Genomic DNA, 20483 nt, shown 5'->3' with positions numbered 1-20483 from the left:
TTCATGCCCAAAAAGTGGTAAGAAATCACAAGACTTTCTCGGAAATGTGTTATTTGCTCCTTGGTGGAGGCTTTTATAATCATATATGAGCAGCAACCTACTGCAGACTAACAGTAAATATTACAATGGGCTGCCTTAGGTGCATTCTTTTAGTTACAATTATGTACTTTCTTTTGAAGTATTTGACAGATGATCCATCATTTCCTACTTTAATAAGTGATGGATCGTTATGTAAAAATGTTCCTATTTTCATCATGAACAACGCTATACTTTAAATGATTCCCATAGTTTACATGGCTTAAGACTGATTCCCCTTACGGTAAAGATAACATTAAAGATACAAGTTTGTGACGATTGACCAAATGGGAACATACATTTGTCAATATCAAATAGGGTAATAAAATAATTTAGAAAGCATACTTAAAAAATGGTCTTTCATCTCTTTGACGCATAACTATGTGATACACATGCCTTTATTGTTCTTGTTCTGAATCACCCAACCTCAAATGTGGTTTACTTTTGACATTTTGCTTGGTGAGGCAGTGCTGGTGGTTTTACAAACTGCACATGATAAACAATAACCGCTAGGATGTTGTGAAATTATGTTGAAACAATTTCCACACACAGTTTGTTGTCTTATGATGTAGTGGATGTCCACGTTGTGCTGCATTGTGGTGAGAGCAACACGCGATGTTGCTTCGTCATCCTGGCTTGCAATTTTTTCAAAGTCACCATGTGTCCATTCAAACTTATCCTTGTGATGATGACTAAGCACACACTTTCTTCTTCAAGCAAAGCAGCTGAGTGGATTCACATTTGGAAATTAAGGCAGGGCCTTATCCATAAAACATAATGGGCCAAACGACAAAGACAAACTGATATTATTTAGCCTAAAAAGGACCATATATGTCATCGATATTTTAGTTTATTTATTTGGAAACACATGATTTAAAATTTAAGAATAAATGATAATTTTATTTAGAACTGCTCTAATAAATATTTCTATATTTATAGGTAATGGAACAGGACTATTGTATGTGAAATGTTGCGCACAACCCCAGACAGAATAATTGCCTGTCTCCAAAATTCACATTAGCTTAAAGGAATGTTATAGCCTCTTTAAGCTTGTTGTTTTGGCTTTGCTCCCCTCAACTTTACAGTTTTAGTTCACTCTCTTTTCTCTAACAGTGTCGTTATTTTTGCAGCTTTAAGCAAAAAAGATCTTTAAAACAGATTGCATGCTACTTGGCTTACAAACCTACGACTGGCGAAATAGTGAGCCGTTAGCATTTAGCAGCTAGCTGCCATTTTGTTCTAGGTGTTAGCAAAGAGTAAGAGAAAAGGTGATAGTGAACGTTTGACTGTTATTAATCTCCTTCACAGAAACATTGACTCTTAATAAATTATGATGTTCCTCTGAAACAGTTTATTTAGCGGCTAAGGTAGCAACTGTTAGCATATGAGTTAGCTATATCAACTTATACGGTGAAAACATGTCAGTGCATTGAGTTCACAGACTGTGGTAGGTAGTTCTCAAGTTAGGAAACTGTTATCACTGCCATGAATGAGTTCGAGCATCAAGGGAAAGGATAACATTGGTTATGTGAATGACATTCCTGGTGATTCATATTTTTCATCCTCTTTAAGTGAAAGCAGTGTAAAAAAAAACAGACTCTTTATAAAAATGTTGAATCTTTAGGGAGGCAAAATGTTAAAGAAGAGCACAGAGGGATAGTGGTGCAGGAGTCTAGACACCTCCGCCAGTCATAACATCAGTTCTAGAGGAAGGGTCGGCAGCATTGGGTTAGGAACATAATAAATGAATGCAGCTCTTCCCTCTTCTACCACCACACAGCACAAAAAGGGGTTGAAAAAAGAGGGAGAAGCAGAGAGGATGTGAATGGTGAACATAGAGTGAGAGACGGATGGATATTGAGTTGTGGATCTCTTAAAGGAGGGGGGACGAGGCAGGATGAGTCCTGGCAGGCTGCGTTTGGGATTTAGTGATTTTGATGGCTCAACTTTAAGGAACAGCAGCTAGCTGTTTCCTCCTGCCTGTGCCCTAGTTACCGTTCCCCCTCACATCTACCATCCTCCATCTTTGATCTTTTACCTACCGTCAGCTTGTTTCCTCACACTCGACTTTCTTTACCTCCTCTATATGTACTGTCTCACCATGTATCTACATACACTATGTGGGCAAGTTATAAGGCCGTTTGATTCTATCCAGTTTGTAGCGGATTGTTTTGCACCTATAGTTTTCATGAGTTTTCCTCTTGTATTTCATGTACTGTATTTTTCACCCTGTTTATGGCAACCTTTTCTCCCCCTTTCTTTTTCTCTACCTCGCTTTTTTCTGTCTCCATGGAAAACTGCAAACATCCTTTTCCTCTTCTGTGACCTTTAGCAATATTTTAACATTTAGAAAGGTTGAGGCCAATACCTTTCCGCTCCACCTTCAATTCTATCGACTCTTTAATGTCATAAATGGTTGCTCCGCGTTAGCTCACAACCTTTCTTGAGGAGTTGTTTTTTGTGCTCTCATGCCCAGATATTCACCTATTAAAGTGATACAAGGCCTTATCAGTCATAGCACTCAGAGAATGAGAGAAACCAAACCTCAAAATGAGTTTGAGGAACAGATATATAAAGTTATATATTCATATTAATGTACTTCATGTATGCATCAGTAAGACAAACAGACATTGATAGTACATTTCCAAGTTGAGCGTTGTTCCAAGAAACATTCCTTTAAGGAAAAACAATGTCCTTTTATTCTCAGCTAAATTAATTTCAAAAGAAATAAGTCATGCTGCAGCACACTAGCGCCCTCCCACATGTGTTTATTTAAGTTTTTTTTTAAGTAAATAAGGGTCTGAGACAACAAACTCTGACACACTATCTTTTGGCAATTATTGATGAAGATCGGGCTTATTATCACACTGCCATGCCAGCGTTATAATAAATTATTTATTATTTATTATATTAAATGTCAGTTGGGACATTGAAAAAGTAGTTGCCTTATTACCTCATTCTTCCTTGAAAAATTGTTGGTGAAATTGAAATTGTAAGATTATAAAAGAAATGTTTAAAACATCAACAATTTGGCTGAAATGTTAAATATTGTTTCTTTTAAGCCATCAGTTTATATTTAGTGTTTCTCAAATTGGCCTTTTAAATTAGTAAGATACATTATTTTTAGAAAATTTCACCATAAGTGATGTTTTCGAAGAAAAACAAATCAATTTAGCATGGCTAGCAGTTTTCTTCTTCCCTTTTTTTTGTTGGATTTCTGCATTTTGTGTTGTCTTCGCCGCACCCTAGAGGTAAGAGAAAGAAAGAGTGAAGACAATTGGAGAAATGTGTAGCGTCATTTGCCTGCACATGCACGCACAAACAAAACAAGGACCCATTCATAAAAACACTGCTCCGCGGCACTGCTAGTGGACAGAAATTCATAAAAGGTTGAACAGTTCACTGTAACTACATCAGCCACCCTCAAGCTAATCAGATAAAAACACTTTATGTTGTTACTATTGCTGGTTTCTTTGCTTCTTCTTCTTCTTCTTCTTCTTCTTCGGTGGTGGTGTGTTGTAAGAGGGAAGAGGGGTTTTTGAAACTTTGTTTTTGGAACGTTATTTCGTTCTTCTTTTTCTACTGTGTTTGATTGTATGATCATTTGTTGGGTTATTTGTAGTTTTTGTAAAGTAGGTTAGTTGGTTTTCACGAGTGGTTTTCCCGTGCCTCGTGGCGGGGATGACGCCCTCTGGGACGCCATCCGTGTCTCTGAGACACGGAGTGCGGTTGGTGGCTCAGGCCTCCAGCACCGTGGAGCAGGTGCTGCTGGCTGTGGGGGATCAGGTCGGTCATGAAAACATTTGTTATGCTTCCCGCATGAATAAAGCGGTCGTGGTATTTCTAAAAGACCAGAAATACGTCACGGAACTCATCGAGAGCGGATTAACCCTAGATGAGGAATTTATTCAGGTTTCACCGCTGGCGACACCGTCCACGCGGATCACCGTTTCCGGCGTTCCTCCGTTTATCCCGAATGTCAAGTGTTCCGTCTTTTTTGGCTGTGCTTAACCCCCACTTGATAGGGAGGCACCAATTCTGAATGTTTTAACTGGGTTTCACTCAATGACCAGGCTTCTTATATCTTTATCCGATTTATTTTTCTTCCTTTTGTAGCCCAGACAGTACAGGTGAAAAACCTTAAAAACCAGAGAACACCAACCATTTACAAATTTGCACATCTCTTATACAAATAGGCACAGGAATCAACAATGATCAATTATCAAAATGTTTGACTTGACACACACATGTATAAATAACCACATAATATATATAAATAAATAACCACATGTATATAAATAAACACATTTGTTAAGCTAATCATTTTAGCTTGAATCCATCACAGATATTAAATTAGCCTACATTTTCTAATACGAGAACCACAATGAGTGACTGATCAACCACATGGATCACTAAACAGTTAAATTGTTAGCAGCATGTTTAGCACACCATTTTTTCCCATATAAATATTTACAATACATATTCACTCCCAACAAGTTACAATGTGCAATTTCAGCAATTCATTTTAGACAAACTTCATATGATCTAGGACTATGCACATTTTAAACCATGGCTTTATGCCAATCCATCACAGCAGTATTCCATATCAAAGAGCTAAATCACTGAATTAAGCAAACTACAATAAAACTGACTAACCAACGTTTCCACAATACATTCTGCACTACCCGTGAATATTTACAACACAAAAGCAGATACTACCGTGCACAAACACAAATGACTTTCCCGCGGCAGCATTCAAATGCGTCGTCGGCGTCCATCAAACAATCAACAAGTGGCACTCGCAACAAAGTCTTAACGTAGCGATCTTACCGGCTGTCTGTTCAGTCTTTGAATAATTGGTACCAGATTCAGCACAACTTCGGAAGAGCTCGATGAGAATGCCGCCTCTTACTCTCCTCGTGCTTTACTGACGTTTGTCTTTTTAAACAGATATTAAGCCGGAACTGCGTGCGTCTTCTTTTCCTGCTCGAGTGTTCCCATGCGAGTGATAATTAGTTCCGCTTGACTGCCGACGACGAAAAAGGGGCGTTCACCGTGACACCTCCCACTCAACCTTTTTGTCCTTGGACAGATAGGTTGCAAACTTTAAGGTGAACCTAAACAGTGAGGATTCTGCTCTTCTACAGGGAGAAGGACTACCAGCCGTCTGACATCTCTTCGCAATACCAACCCATTTGACTTCTCTGACCTCTCTGAGGACTTGGTCGCTGGCCTTTGATGCTGAACGGAGGTACAGTTGCTTGGTGTGACAAGAATCTCAACATCTCTCACGATGTCCTTTGAGTCGGGAGCTACAGTGACGACTCTGCCGAGCCTAAAATGACCCCGTAGAGCGTTTTGATCGCAAAGCCACACAACATCCCCAACGCTGACATTTCTTCTGTGGTGTGCCATTTGGTTCTAATGAAGAGACTTGGGCCAGCAAGCTGGCTCCACGCTTTCCAAAACTCATTCACCTGGGTTTGAATTTCACGAAGGCGCTTGTAGGGGTAGTTGTTAAAGCTGAAGGACTTCACGTCACCACTGGGAGATGCTCGTCCCAAGAGAAGCGAGTTTGGTGTTACATACTCAATGCGGTCCTCTCGACTCTGGATTCTTGCGTCAATGGGCCGCTCATTAGCCAGGTTAGCTGCCAACTGGAGGGCTGTCAGGAACTCATTGAAAGTAAGGCTTGCCGTCTTGCTCAAACTTTGAAGTGCTCTCTTGGCAATCCTTACGGCAGCTTCAGCAGCTCCGTTTCGATGTGGTGAATCAGCGGGGAGCACTTTCCATGTCCAGCTTGTCCCATTTTTTACAGCATACTCCTCCAGGCTTGCTGTGTCTTGGCTTTGCAGAAAGGTGTACAAGTCCTCCAGCAAAGATCTTGCACCAACAAAATTGGTCCCAGGGTCTGACCAAACCTTGAGGGGGTGGCCCCTGATGGCAGCGAATCTCTGATAGGTCATTAGAAAGCTTTCTGTGGACAGACTACTGGCGAGATCTATGTGCAGAGCCCGGCTCGCCATGCAGCAAAAGACGACCCCCCATACTTTCATAGATACTCTTCTTTTGATGTCATCTCTCACCAGGTATGGTTCAAACAAGTCAACAGATATAAACTGGAATGGCGCAGCAGGTCTTGACCTTTCTACTGGCAGATCACCCATCACTTGTTGGCATACTTGAGCTCTTGCCTTCCTGCAGTGGATGCACTGGTTGACAACTTTCTGGGCCAGCCTTCTACCTTGGATGACCCAAGCCTTTTGCCGCATCCTTAACAGAGTCCCGGCAACCCCTTCATGACCTTCCTGATGACTTTGGCGTGCCAGTAGAGTTCCTAGCCAGGTGTCGAAAGGAACCAGTGGAACAGCCAAGCAGTCTTCTTTGAAGTACTGTATTCGGCCTCCACACAGTAACAGCCCACTAGCTCCATCCTTGTACACAACCAGCCGGTCTGTTGTGGTGCTGGGGAAGGTAACTCCTTCTTGTGCTGCTAAACACAGATCTCGGAATGAGTCCTCCCTCTCGGCCGCAGTGATGATGCCAACCAATGGGACTGCCTCCCACTTTGGTCTTCCCCTGGCTCTGCAATGAAGAAACTTCTTTGCCGCCCTCCAGACCAGCGCTAGTGACTTCATTAGTCGTGTTAGGCTACTGAACCGCTTGATATCCAACAGGCTTGAAGCTGCAACCTCGGCTGGTGGCCTATGCAGATCCGCGGAGGTCGAAGTTGGATCCTGCTTGGGCTCCTGCCTTGACTCCTGCTTGGGCTCCTGCTTTGCTCCAGCCCGGGTAAGGGCAGCAACAAAAGCCTTCTTTTGGATGCGTGTGAGGTTCTCTCTCGCTTCGGCAGCAACATCCTTGGCGGACTTCACTGGCCACTCACTCTCTGGGAGACTTAAGAACTTAGGACCCAGCTGCCACTCTGTGCCTTCATCCAACTCTCTGGGGCTTGCCCCTCTGGAAATAATATCCGCTATGTTGAGTGGGCCAGGAATCCACCACCAGTCTTGGACGTTCGTGCTGCCTTGAATTTCCCCAATTCTATTTGCGAAGAACGTCTGGTAGCCGTAGCTTTCGCGTTGGATAGCCCCCAGGACTGTCTGGCTATCAACCAGGTGGTACCACCTCTCCACACGAATTCTGCAGTGCTTCTGGAAATACTTCTTCAGACGGGCAGCGTAGACAGCTCCACAAACTTCAGCCTTGACAGCGTCCCCCTTATGGTCTAACGGCGTCAGCCTGGCTTTGGATTCAACTAGCCGTATGGTCACGTCTTGTGGCAATTTCCACCGCAGGTACAACACAGCGCCGTACGAGCGCTCACTACCATCGGAGAATGTGATACCGCAGGGCTCAGCGGATGGGTCAGGAGGTGTCAAGGCTCTGACGAAACTCACCCGACCGAGCTCAGCATAGTCCTCAAAGAGGCAGACGGCATCTTCCCGGAGGCCCTCAGACAAAGGTACGTCCCATGTATTTTCTGATGGACTATATTTGCCCTTTGCTTCTTGGAAAGCTCTCCTCACCAAGATGGCTCCCTTCTGCTTGACAGGCGTCACAAGACCAAGGGGATCGTCCAGTCCAGAGACTTGACTTAGGAGCTCTCTACGAGTGAGTGGATTTGGCACCCGTGCCCTTACTTCATCTTGCAACAGGTTTTCTCCCAATCTCATTTTCTTTTTCTTTTTAGAGAAGTTCACAGCCACCATCATGCGAAGTTTGTCACTCTCTGGGTCATACCCAAGACCCAGAGCTTTATTGTTCTCTTCGGAGAGTTGGTTTGGAAGGACCATCACTGAGGGTTCTTTCCTCTCCAGGTCTCCGTGTCCTGGCCTCCCACTTTGGCCAGAGTAGACCCACGGCTTCATGTAGAATCCGCCGGCTTCCAGGATCTTTTTGACATTAGCTGTTATTTGCTTGAGCTGACTCGGGTCGTTGTGCGAAGTCAGGACATCATCGACATAGGCGTCTTGTTCCAGCACACGGCGCTCTTCTGCAAGGTGGTTGAACATTGGCAGATTCGCCGTCTCACGCATGGCGACTTGTGCGATGCAGCCTGCCGGCTTATCTCCGATGTTGACCCTCGTAATCGCCTTTTCAGTCCTCATGAATGTTGCTTCGACAGCCCTCCTATTGTTGGGCAATGTTACTGGATCCTCTATCCAGGGATATTTCGCATGCCAACGTGGCTTCTCACTGTGACGATCTCCGGTTACATACGTCAACCCACTCTTTATTTGCTCCAGCTCCCGCTCCTCAGAAATGGTCATCTCTTTCCCCCCAGGTTGACAATGTCCACATCTACAGCCGCCGCACCTGGGCTCACAGGCAGCCCCAATGCTGTCCCACCTCCACCAGTCCAGGAAGTCTTTGCTGGCCGCACACGTAGTGGCTTGGGTGAGTGGAGGCTGTTCAAGTGAGCCTTTACAGATGATTTCCTTATACTCTGCAGCTGCTGTCCGCATGGAGCGTGCAAAATGAGTTCTGGAGCCATGGGCCGTGATTGTAACATCTTCCAAAAGGTCTGGATGAGAACCACCCACTGTCGTCCCAAGGGGACCATCCCACAAGACAAGGTCACCAACGGAGCGCACCTTCTGAGGGACGAGCTGGCCTTCTTTATGGCTGATGAGGAGCTTGATTTTAGTGGGACGGACCAGTTTATGGAGGGGAACGTCAGGAAATATTTTTTGCAGTCTCTTGGGTGGCACGTGCCGATTTACTTCTGCGATGCTATTCAGCCCATAACACACAAGCTGGTGGGATCTCAAAGTTCCCTTTGAAGTTGTGACCCGGATTTTCAGTAGATACCGCTTGGTCTCAACTGTTACTTGCATCCCGCCAACTCCATGGACTATGAGCGTGACATCCTCACTCTGCAAGTTCAGCTCCCAAGCAGCCTCGTGAGTGATGTAATTGGTGTCGGATGCCAAGTCTATCAGGGTCCCAAGCTTCTGCCCAGCATTTGCAGTGACCTCGAGGATCATCATTATGACTGGGAACTCATCAATACCATTCTCCGCCATGACTGAACTGAATGTTTTTGAGACAGAATTACAGAACACATTTCGACACCGCTGAGCCAAGTCGGGGGCCAGGCTTGTCAGGAACTCTTCCTGGGTCTCTGTGTACTTTTTCAATTCGCCTCTTGCAGGGCTCGGCCTCAACTTCCTCAGCCCATCTCTTTCTCTTCCAGCCTTGGAACAGAGGTAATAGTGATGACGTGGGCCTTGAGTGTCTTTACACCCCTCGCTTTTACACAAAAAGGTGGTCTTGCACTCTGCATCATTGCCGTGAACCTCGAGACACCTCCCACAAGCACCAAGTTCCTTAACTGCTTCTTTCTTTTCTGCCACTCTGAGCTCTTTGAACTTCTTGCAGTAATACAGCTTCCTCCCGTGGCCTCTATCTCCACAGACAACACAAGATGCTTGGGAGCTTGAGGAGTTGGTGGACTTTGTTCGGGCGTGCTTTTGTGGGATTCTTGCCTCTCTCTTGCTGGGATCATCCCTTAATTGATCCAATTGCTCATAAATCTTCTCCTGACTTTTCAGAAAACCAAGGAGCATGTCGAACCTGTCTTCAGGTGATACGTCTTCCTTCCCTTTTGATACATAGACCAGCCACTCCTTCTTTAAGCTTTCAGGCAGCTTGCTCTCCAGGGACTTTGTGACGAGAGGATTTTTCAAGGCGCCCGTGTTTCCCAACGCGCTGAGGTCATACAAGGCTTTTTCAACAACCTGGATCAAGTCCACGATCTGCCTGGGTTGGTAGCTTTTCACCGGTGGCAGTGCCTGCAACTCTTCAACAATTTCCAGGGCAATTGCTGTTTTATTTCCAAACCGGTTTTCAAGGACGCGAAAGATTTCATCCGCCGTTCCATATGTTGACAGGCGAAGGTCCCTCGCTACCTTTTCCTCAAGGCTATCCAACAGCTGGAATTTCCTTACCTCCCGGGAGCCGGTAGGTTCCCCTTGCTTTTGGAGTGCCTCCCATTCCTTCTTCCAGAGGTAGAAGTTTCGCTTATTTCCATCAAACTGCGGGAGTACTGTTGGCTTCAATTTGATAGCAGGTGTCCGACGTGGCTCTTTTCCTGGGGACCCATCATTCTCCAGCTTCGCCTGTAATAGGGTGGCTTTCTCTGAAATCAAGTCAAGCAGCCAACCTTCCACACGCCTCATGCGCTGCTGGAAGTCAGGCCGCTCTTCATCTGGGACCCAGCGAGTCCATTTGCGGATGGCTTCTTTTCCTGCTCTCACCAGCCCCTCAAGGTTACTAAGCATCAATTCATATACCTCCAATTTCAGGCCAGATTCCTTTTTCTGCATCCGCTCACACTCCCTTTCAGCTGCCCCCAGTGCCAGGGACAGTTCAGGGTTGCCAAAACTTCCCCATAGAACCCTCTGGACAGCCTGCTCCACCTCCTCAAGTTTTTCTTCACATTCATCTGATGTCTTCTTAATGTCTGCACTTACGTCCTCTTTGGCCTGCGCTTCTTCCTCAGTCCAGGAAATTTCCACCTCCTCATTTGCCTCCATCACCCGGTCAGCCTCGAGTGCGACCTTGCTGAAGGCTTCCACCAGTTCTTCCGCCGACATTTTCTTGCAAGACTTCAGTAGTGAGTATGCCAGTCGGGAAAACCGCTGTTTGGCAGTCGTTCTCTCCTTCTTTAACTGCTGCAGAGACTTTGACTCCATTTTGGGCTTTGGAAACGAACTTGGAAAGCTGTGGGCGTGGACTCAGTTGCAGGTGGGCGTAGACTCCGCTGACTTAGTTGCACGTGTGTGCCCAACTGCAGAAGCTGTAGCCTGGCTTGCTAGGAGCCTCTTCAACCAGCTCGAGTCGGTTTTTCACTGTCAAGTGTTCCGTCTTTTTTGGCTGTGCTTAACCCCCACTTGATAGGGAGGCACCAATTCTGAATGTTTTAACTGGGTTTCACTCAATGACCAGGCTTCTTATATCTTTATCCGATTTATTTTTCTTCCTTTTGTAGCCCAGACAGTACAGGTGAAAAACCTTAAAAACCAGAGAACACCAACCATTTACAAATTTGCACATCTCTTATACAAATAGGCACAGGAATCAACAATGATCAATTATCAAAATGTTTGACTTGACACACACATGTATAAATAACCACATAATATATATAAATAAATAACCACATGTATATAAATAAACACATTTGTTAAGCTAATCATTTTAGCTTGAATCCATCACAGATATTAAATTAGCCTACATTTTCTAATACGAGAACCACAATGAGTGACTGATCAACCACATGGATCACTAAACAGTTAAATTGTTAGCAGCATGTTTAGCACACCATTTTTTCCCATATAAATATTTACAATACATATTCACTCCCAACAAGTTACAATGTGCAATTTCAGCAATTCATTTTAGACAAACTTCATATGATCTAGGACTATGCACATTTTAAACCATGGCTTTATGCCAATCCATCACAGCAGTATTCCATATCAAAGAGCTAAATCACTGAATTAAGCAAACTACAATAAAACTGACTAACCAACGTTTCCACAATACATTCTGCACTACCCGTGAATATTTACAACACAAAAGCAGATACTACCGTGCACAAACACAAATGACTTTCCCGCGGCAGCATTCAAATGCGTCGTCGGCGTCCATCAAACAATCAACAAGTGGCACTCGCAACAAAGTCTTAACGTAGCGATCTTACCGGCTGTCTGTTCAGTCTTTGAATAATTGGTACCAGATTCAGCACAACTTCGGAAGAGCTCGATGAGAATGCCGCCTCTTACTCTCCTCGTGCTTTACTGACGTTTGTCTTTTTAAACAGATATTAAGCCGGAACTGCGTGCGTCTTCTTTTCCTGCTCGAGTGTTCCCATGCGAGTGATAATTAGTTCCGCTTGACTGCCGACGACGAAAAAGGGGCGTTCACCGTGACACCGAATGAAGCGCTGGAACGGGAGCTGAAGCGGTTTGGTAAGTTTGCCAGTAATCTCCGCACTGTTGCTCTGGGGTGTAAAGATGAAAAACTGAAACATGTTCAATCTCTGCGGAGACAAGTGTTCATGTTTCTGAATTGTCCCACTCAGACACTCGATGTGTCTTTCCGTGTGAGACACGAAGATGGTTTCTACATGGTGTATGCCAGCTCTGGGAACGTTAAGTGTTTTGAGTGTGGGGAGTTGGGTCACAAACGCATTGCATGTCCACATAGACGGCACACCGCTCCACCTGGTGCGTCTGGGGCAGCTGATCCCAGGGCGGCTGAGCCTGACACGGGCCCTGGTGCGGGAACCAGTGCAGCGGGTGCTGCGGACTTAGTACAGACGAGTGTTGTGAGAGAAGAAACCGGGACGGTGGAGAGTGTGGTGAGTGGAGCTAAAAATGTGGGTACAGGTAAAAGGGCGGAGGATACTTTAGCAGGACAGGTGAGGACTGGTGCTGTGAGACAGGTGGAGGCTGTTGACACACAGCAGGAGCTGCCGGCTGGCTCTGAGCAGCAAGAAGAGCTGATACAGGCTCCAGAAAACAGTGAGGTAGCAGAGATGGACACAGATGGTGAGGGGGATTCTGACGGTGTTTCTGTTGCAGATAGTGTCTCTCAGAATACAGATTTATATTCTTTGGAAGAGATTAATGTCTTTTTGAATGAGTCTTTTGGCAAGTCAGTGGAAGTGAGGGATTTTTTTCCTGACACAAATAAGTTTCTTCAGACAGTGAGCACTCTCCAGAAAATTGTAGGGATGGATCTGTTGGATGAAAAGAAACGATATCGTCTCAGAAAACATGTCACTGCCATGAAAAAAGGTGCAGGAGGAAGCAAAAGGGGGAAGAAACTGAAAAAGTCCAAATAATTTCAGCATGATCATGCAACACTGGGTGTCTCCTCTCTGCTGTGTGTACCTGTCGGTTCTCTTTCTCTGTGTCTTTCCTCTAATGCAGGCTTTGAGGGTTGCTTCTTTAAACATTAACGGGGGTAGAAGTGCACAGAAAAGGGCTTTAGTGTCAGAGGTTTTCGATCAGAAAAAATTAGATGTGATCTTACTGCAGGAAACTCACAGTGACAGCCTGAATGAGACAGACTGGGGAATGTGGTGGGGGGGTCAGTATGTACTCAGTCATGGCTCTAACCTTAGTGCTGGGGTAGCTGTTTTATTCTCCCCCTCTTTAAATGTTAAGCTTGTTTCCAGCACGGAGATAGTGGCAGGTAGAGTCTTGATGGTGAAAGTGGAACTTCTACAGTTTATTTTCACTTTTATTAATATTTACGCACCCAATCAAGGCCCTGAACGCTTATCTTTGTTTCAGGTTCTAAAAGACAAGCTAGACACAAGTGCACAGGGGGAGTGTGTTATACTGGGGGGGGACTGGAACGCTTGCACCAATGTCACTTTAGACAGAATAGGACAAGAGCCTCATCCTCAGTCTTCCCTTTTATTGTCACAGGTGATCAGAGAGGCTGACTTAGTGGATGTGTGGAGGATGAAACATCCCTCAGTAAAACAATACACCTGGGTGAGAATGCTAGTTGGAGGCGTTAGTGCAGCCAGGTTAGATAGATTTTACATGTCTGCCTCTTTTATCGCTCGAGCAGTGAACTGTCACATCCAACCTGTTGGTTTCACAGATCATCATCTAATTTCCTTAGATTTGGTTTTATCCACTGCAGGAAAACCTAGATCGTTCTGGCACTTTAATGTTAATATTTTACAAGATTTCAATTTCTGTGACAATTTTAAATTGTTCTGGCTTAACTGGAAATCAGAGAGAAACTCTTTTCCTTCCCTGAGTCAGTGGTGGGAGGTAGGAAAGGCTCAGATTAGAGTTTTCTGCCAACAGTATACATCCTACTCCACTGCAAACATTAGAAGGGCTATAGAGCAGTTAGAGAGGGAGATCAGCGAGTTAGAGAGGGTGTCTGTTGAAAACATAGAACAGTCCCTCCTAAAAAAACAACAGCTTAACTGTTTTCTTCAGGAGAAAGCCAAAGGAGCTCTGATCAGAGCCCGTTTTACTTCCATGAGAGACATTGATGCACCAACCACCTTTTTCTTCAACCTGGAGAGGTCTGTGGGCCAAAGGAAACAGATGGTGTGTTTACGTCTTCCCGATGGACAAGTAACCTCTGAACCTGCTGAGATGAGGAGACACGCAGTGTCCTTCTACACAGACCTGTTCAAAGCCGAAGGTTGCGATGTGGAAGCTGCTGATGAACTTCTTCAGGGTCTTCCACAGTTGAGTTCAGCAGAAAGTGACACCCTGGGTTCTGACATTACTCTGGAGGAACTGACCTCTGCAGTGACACAGATGGCCTCCGGCAAGGCTCCAGGTATAGATGGCTTACCTGCAGACTTTTTCAAACACTTCTGGAGTATTTTAGGACATGACTTGTTGGACGTGGTTAAGGAGTCCTTTGGAAAAGGGGCTCTTCCAGCTTCCTGTAGGCGTGCGGTGATTTCACTGTTACCTAAGAAAGGAGATTTAACCCTGCTGAAGAACTGGAGACCTGTGGCCCTGTTATGTACAGACTATAAGATACTGTCAAAGGTCTTAGCCAACAGGCTGAAGTGTTTTATTGAACTTCTTATTGGAACTGATCAGACATATTGCATTCCTGGCAGATCAATTGTGGACAATTTGTTTTTGATGAGAGACACTTTTGACGTCTGTGAGCTGTATAACCTAAATGTTGGTATCATTTCTATTGACCAGGAGAAGGCGTTTGATCGTGTTGATCACTCCTTTCTGTTTGCCACATTGCAGGCTTTTGGTGTTGGGGAGAATTTTTTGTCCTGGGTGAAGTTGCTGTACAGTGATGCATGTTGTATTGTGAAGGTGGGGGGAGGGCTGAGCAGACCTGTACCAGTTAAAAGGGGGATCAGGCAGGGCTGCCCTATCTCAGGCCTATTATACAGTATTGCCATCGAGCCCCTTTTGAACAGGCTTAGGAACCGGCTGAGGGGCCTGTGTATGCCAGAGTCAGCTCAGGGCCCCCCTGTGGTTGTATCAGCTTATGCTGATGATGTCAGTGTATTTATCCAGGGTCAGCAAGACATCCAGGAGCTACAAGACAGTCTAGTTCTGTATGGCAACGCTGCTTCAGCCAAAGTTAACTGGGAGAAGAGCGAGGCTTGTTTGGTAGGTCAGTGGGGTGTAGAGAATAGGCCCAGTCTTCCTGGTAACCTCAGGTGGGGAAACAAGGGTTTAAAGGTCCTGGGAGTTTGGTTGGGGACTGGGGACATGGTGGCACAGAACTGGGAGGGAGTGCTGGGAAAAGTGCAAGCTAAATTATCTAAATGGAAATGGCTGCTACCTCAGCTGTCCTACAGGGGAAGAGTTCTCATAGCCAATAATCTGGTCGCCTCATCTCTGTGGCACAGACTCCAGGTAATAACCCCACCGCCGGACCTCATGAAACAACTGCAGCGGCTCCTTGTGGATTTCTTCTGGTCGGGACATCACTGGGTGCCAGCATCGGTCCTGTACCTACCTGTGGCAGAGGGGGGGCAGGGCCTTGTGGACATCACTGCTAGGACTGCTGCTTTTCGACTACAGGCAGCTCAGCGGCTGCTGTATGGGTCATCTCCCTGCTGGCTGGCTATGGCCCGACTGTTGCTTTGGAAGGCAGGGGGTTTTGGTTTTGATAAACATCTGTTTCTGCTCAAGGCCCCTGCGTACAAGATAACTGGACTTGCACCTTTTTACAGTTCAGTCATCAGTGCCTGGAAGATCCTGAGTTTTTCCAGACCACCTGACGCCCGTCCTGGGATGTGGCTGTTTGAGGAGCCACTGTTTGATAGTGGTTTTCTTTCTGGAACCCCCTTCTCTTCGGCCACCCTAAGGAGCGGTTTCATCAAAGCAGGAGTGGTAAAACTGGGCCATTTAACAGGGATCTCTACAGAAAGACTGGCTGAAGTGACAGGTGTTCGGTCAACCCGAGTTTTACAAAACTTGGTGGATGAGGTGTGGCATTCGCTGTCGCCATCCCACCGGACTTTCGCTCGGAATACGGATCTAGCTGACCAGTGGAGAAAGGGATACGAGTACATCTTCCCTCCCTTGAGTGTGGGTCCTGCGGTGGGGGAATGGAGAGAAGAGGAAGGTCTCCTGCTGTCCCTGAGGACTTTGACCCTTGGAACTTTTAGCTCCTGCAGTGGGAAGCAGCTATACTCTTGCTGTGTAAAGGTGCTCAACATCAGTTCACTTGCAGGCGTCAAGGAGTCGAGGTGGACAGATGTGTTTGGCTTGGGTTTTTCCCCTCAGGGCAGCTGGCGTATCCTGTATAAGTCTCCAGTCGAGAAACGGATGGCTGACATCCAATGGAGAATTATACATGGAGCAATTGCCACAAATAAATATAGAGCACATTTTGACCCAGGCACAAGGGGGGGCTGCCCGTTCTGTTTCATGACAGAAACATTGGAACATTTGGTAGTGTCCTGTCCCCGATTGGCTGGTGTAAAACAAATGGTACAGGAGTGGGTGGAGGGATTAGGGGAGGTTTTCACCATACCACTATTTGTCCATGGCCCCAAATACACCCTGAAAAAGAGTAAACCTCTAGCTTTGGTAAATTTCTTGTTTGCTAATGCTAAGTTAGCGATCTGGAAAAGTCGGAAAAATCAACTTGCTGGAGTGGGATGGACAGATGTAGTGCTCTGTCTGAGGGGGCTGGTGGCAGCGCGTCTGAGGGTGGAGCATGCATACTACAAACTGACCAATAATCTGCAGGGCTTTTTGGATGTGTGGGCTGTTGGGCAGGTTCTGTGCTCACTTGGGGAGAACAACTTTTTAGTGCTGACTTTTTAAAAGATGTAGTTTGTAGTAGTGTGTGTGGTCTTTTATGGTAACAATGTTTAAATAATATTTATTTATTCATGAAAAACTGATGATTTTAATGGAATGTATTGTTATTTTCTGACTTTTGTTGTGGGAAAAGACAAATAAAGTGTTTTTTTAAAAATCAAAAAATCTTCTTCTTCTTCTTCTTCTTCTTCTTCTTCTTCTTCTTCTTCCTCACAGGAGTGTTTTTGCACTGTAATACATTACCTCTGGGCAGAGATGAAATGTTGAATTTCATGGATGTCGTTTTTAGCCTGTGTTTCTTACAACAAATCTGAACCCAATCAGTGTAGGTTACTGAATAGATATTGTTTCATTTGGAGGTATAGGAGGATTTTTAAATTGTGTTTATGTCATGCATTTGCGTTGTGCTTGCTAAGCGACTACACAAAAAGCTTTTCCATATTCAGAGTGGGGCACAGACTGCACACCAACAAGGAGGATTTTCAGATTGCCTTACAGGCCCTCGAGGCAGGCTATAGGAGCTTGCCTGTCGATTAATAGGGCTGCCACACGATCAATCAGGGGCACTGCCAACAGCCATTTCATGTTTGAGCAAGGAACAAAAAGAGGAGGGAAAAAGGGGAGGGAAGGAGGGAGAGAATGGGACAGAGTAGCAAAGACAGAAGGAACACAAAGTACAGTAAGAGCAAGAGCAGGATGTGAAACATAATAGAGGAAGAAAGCACAAAAAAGATCTGTGTGACAGAGGAAAATAGAGAAAGTTGGACAAGAAGGCATGGAGATATAAAATAAAGAAGTACGAAAAAAAGAAACAACTTGGCATATCTTTTCTTTTTTCGATTTCTTTCCCCCTCTCTTTCTGTCCCTGCAGTAGAGCTGTAATTACTTTGATTCAACCCAGATACATAAAACAGAAGCCCAACATCATAAATTATCCATCACTTTATGGATAGCTATCTGAGCTGGAAAAAAGGGCACTATTTAACCCTAGTTTGACTTACAGACCTACCACACTGCCTTCACTCTTTAAATCCTGGTCGTCTCCATGTACACATACTATTACAGCGTCAGACAGAAACATGTTGGAAGCCATTGGAAGAGGTTATTGACTGTTTGCAGTGGACACATAATCTTTAATTTTATGTATATATTTTACTGTAGCTTACATTCTGTGTTTGAATGCAGCCAGTACCTTGGTGAAAATATATTTGGACTTTTAGTCTTAGTCAACCTCCTTTTTTGTTTCACCTTTTTTTCTGCTGTCTTGCATTTGGTGTTTTTACTTGTCCTAAACATTTAGTTTTTCTTAAGTTTTTCTTTTGTACTTGTGTGTGTACTTATTTTTTTAGTTTATTAATGTGTGCCGACCACTTTAATTTTTTCTATTTTGCTGTAAAAATTTACATTTTCGAATGAAGGAATTCTGATGCATCTTCCCAACTTAGTCAAGGGACTACCAGTTGTTGACCACTGGTAGTATTAGTGTGCAATGTTTTTACAAGTGGCTACCGGTCTTATTGTGTTTTTTGTTGTGTACAGTCATGCACATGCATTAGGCGACGGGTTGATTTTTGCCAATGATTTCTAAATATTCCAGTGTATTATATGCCAAGAAATGTAGAAATACCCAAGGAAATTGCAGGGAAGAAAACTGCTACTATCAAGTAAAGATCAATGCAGGATTCAAACTTTTTAGAAAATCGTTTTTTTAATGGTTTTATGCATTCAACATGGTTTGTTCGACCACAGCAATACACACAGTGTGTTTTGGTAAATAGTGAATAAATGCAACAAGTAACTTCATATGTATAATTCCACTTGTCAGTTTCCTCACTGTCCTGTTGGTGAGGGAAAAACCCACTCTTTTATAGGTTTTTATTGAATATTTCTCCAATATATTTGGTTCTAATCTTATTTTGATGTCATGTAATACATATTTGTTCACTTACTGTATTTGCTTGAAAAATAAACACATCAGAGCAGAATCGATGCAGAAACAGAGGTAGATCTTCAGTGGCTGATTTTATTTCAACAGTAGATATTTTCTACATTGTGAATAATGTTAGTTTAAAAAAACTTTCATGCTCAGCAGTTTCAAGCAATTACTTTAACGTCTTGTATAATTAAACCATATATGTGCTTTTTGCTCTATAAGACTAATGTCTTGAATACAAACAAGCGTGAGTCTATACAGGAAACACTATAGGAGACTATATAATGCAATGTTGGGTTTGGTGTTTAAGGGGATTTATTGGAAATAAAAACCATTCAGAACAACTCTAGCCTTATCCTTTATATAAATGTGACTTGAGTTTTTCAGAGTGACGTGATTTAGATAAATTGCTATTCACACCATGAATAATGCTAGACAAGAATAAACGAGTCAGGAAATGTCTGTAACATGATTTCAATTCTCTATGTCAGGCTTTTAAATGCTGTGATAGATATTATCAAGATTCGTTTTTGATCATTTGAGATGCACCTGCTGCTTCTCATTTTCTAGATCCGAAAGGAAAGCATAGCCAGGGCAAAAAAACAAGTGATGAATCACACCAAGCAGAGTGTACACAATAGAGATGTTTGCATTCAGCTCTACCCTGAAAGGCCATTCATCATATCAAGGCAGACACTGCAGAAACTCAGCCGTACACCCCCCCCCCCCCCCCTTCCTCCCTCCCTCACTGTCTTGCTCCAATTCTACCTCCCGCTGCGTTTTACTCCCCCAATCCCCTGGTTCCACCCACTTTCCCTACTTTCTTCCTCTCCGCCCAAACCTCCTCCTTATTTATCTTTCACTCATCTTCTTCTATGTCCTTCCTCGTACACCCAACCCCAAACACAATCATTTATTCATTTGTTTTCCCTTCCGTCCCAGTGCAGTCTATTTTTAAAAGTAAATACTGAGTTGCCAGCAGGGAGTTGTTAGGCTATATGGTGTCAGACTTGGAAATCAAAACAATTTGCTTCTTGGTGTTTCACCGCAATCATTTCTGTGCCTGTAGCTTTCTTTTGATTTTTCACCCGTTTCCATACATTAAGCTGATTTAACTATGTTGTATTAGTTCTCTCTCTTTGTTTATAATCTTCTGCTTAGGTGTGTATCAGTGGGGCATTACTGTCTGATTTTAATAACCAGGGAATACTTATTATTCTATTGCATTTGTATTTTTGTTATGCATGAAGTACATCAAGACTTCTTAAACCTATCCTGTGAAGTAACCAGCTATTTTCTGTCAACGATTATCAGGATCATTCTGATTGTACACGACGAGCACTGAGATTTGTATGTATAGTATATATCTGTGGGCATTCAAGAGGTACTGTGTCTGTGAATGTGTGATAGAAATGCATTTTTGTATGCATATGTGTTGGCAAGGAACGAGCAAAGTATTGCGTTTGCACCCTTCAAACAGCATCTTCTCCATAATTATATACTTGTTTACTTCAGTTCTCAAGGTCTATTTACATTCCTGTGACACAGAAATTAATACGCCAGCAGCATACCTCTGCCAAATTTCGAAAGATGCTACTTACTTTTCGATTGAAGTAAGCAGTTGAGATTGTTCTCATACATTGTTCAGGGCTATACTTACAAAACAT

General features: G+C 44.1%; 1 protein-coding gene across 1 annotated transcript in view; it reads left to right on the top strand.

Annotated features, from left to right (window-relative positions):
* Positions 1 to 20483, top strand: part of tmem163a (transmembrane protein 163a) — an 84631-nt gene that overhangs the window by 5860 nt on the left and 58288 nt on the right. The gene's annotated exons all lie outside the window — the stretch shown is intronic.

This window comes from Eleginops maclovinus, chromosome 7 (genome assembly GCF_036324505.1).
Source record: "Eleginops maclovinus isolate JMC-PN-2008 ecotype Puerto Natales chromosome 7, JC_Emac_rtc_rv5, whole genome shotgun sequence".
Taxonomy (NCBI): domain Eukaryota; kingdom Metazoa; phylum Chordata; class Actinopteri; order Perciformes; family Eleginopidae; genus Eleginops; species Eleginops maclovinus.
Note: the sequence above shows the minus strand (reverse complement) of the source record. Positions and strands in the feature narration are given on the sequence as shown.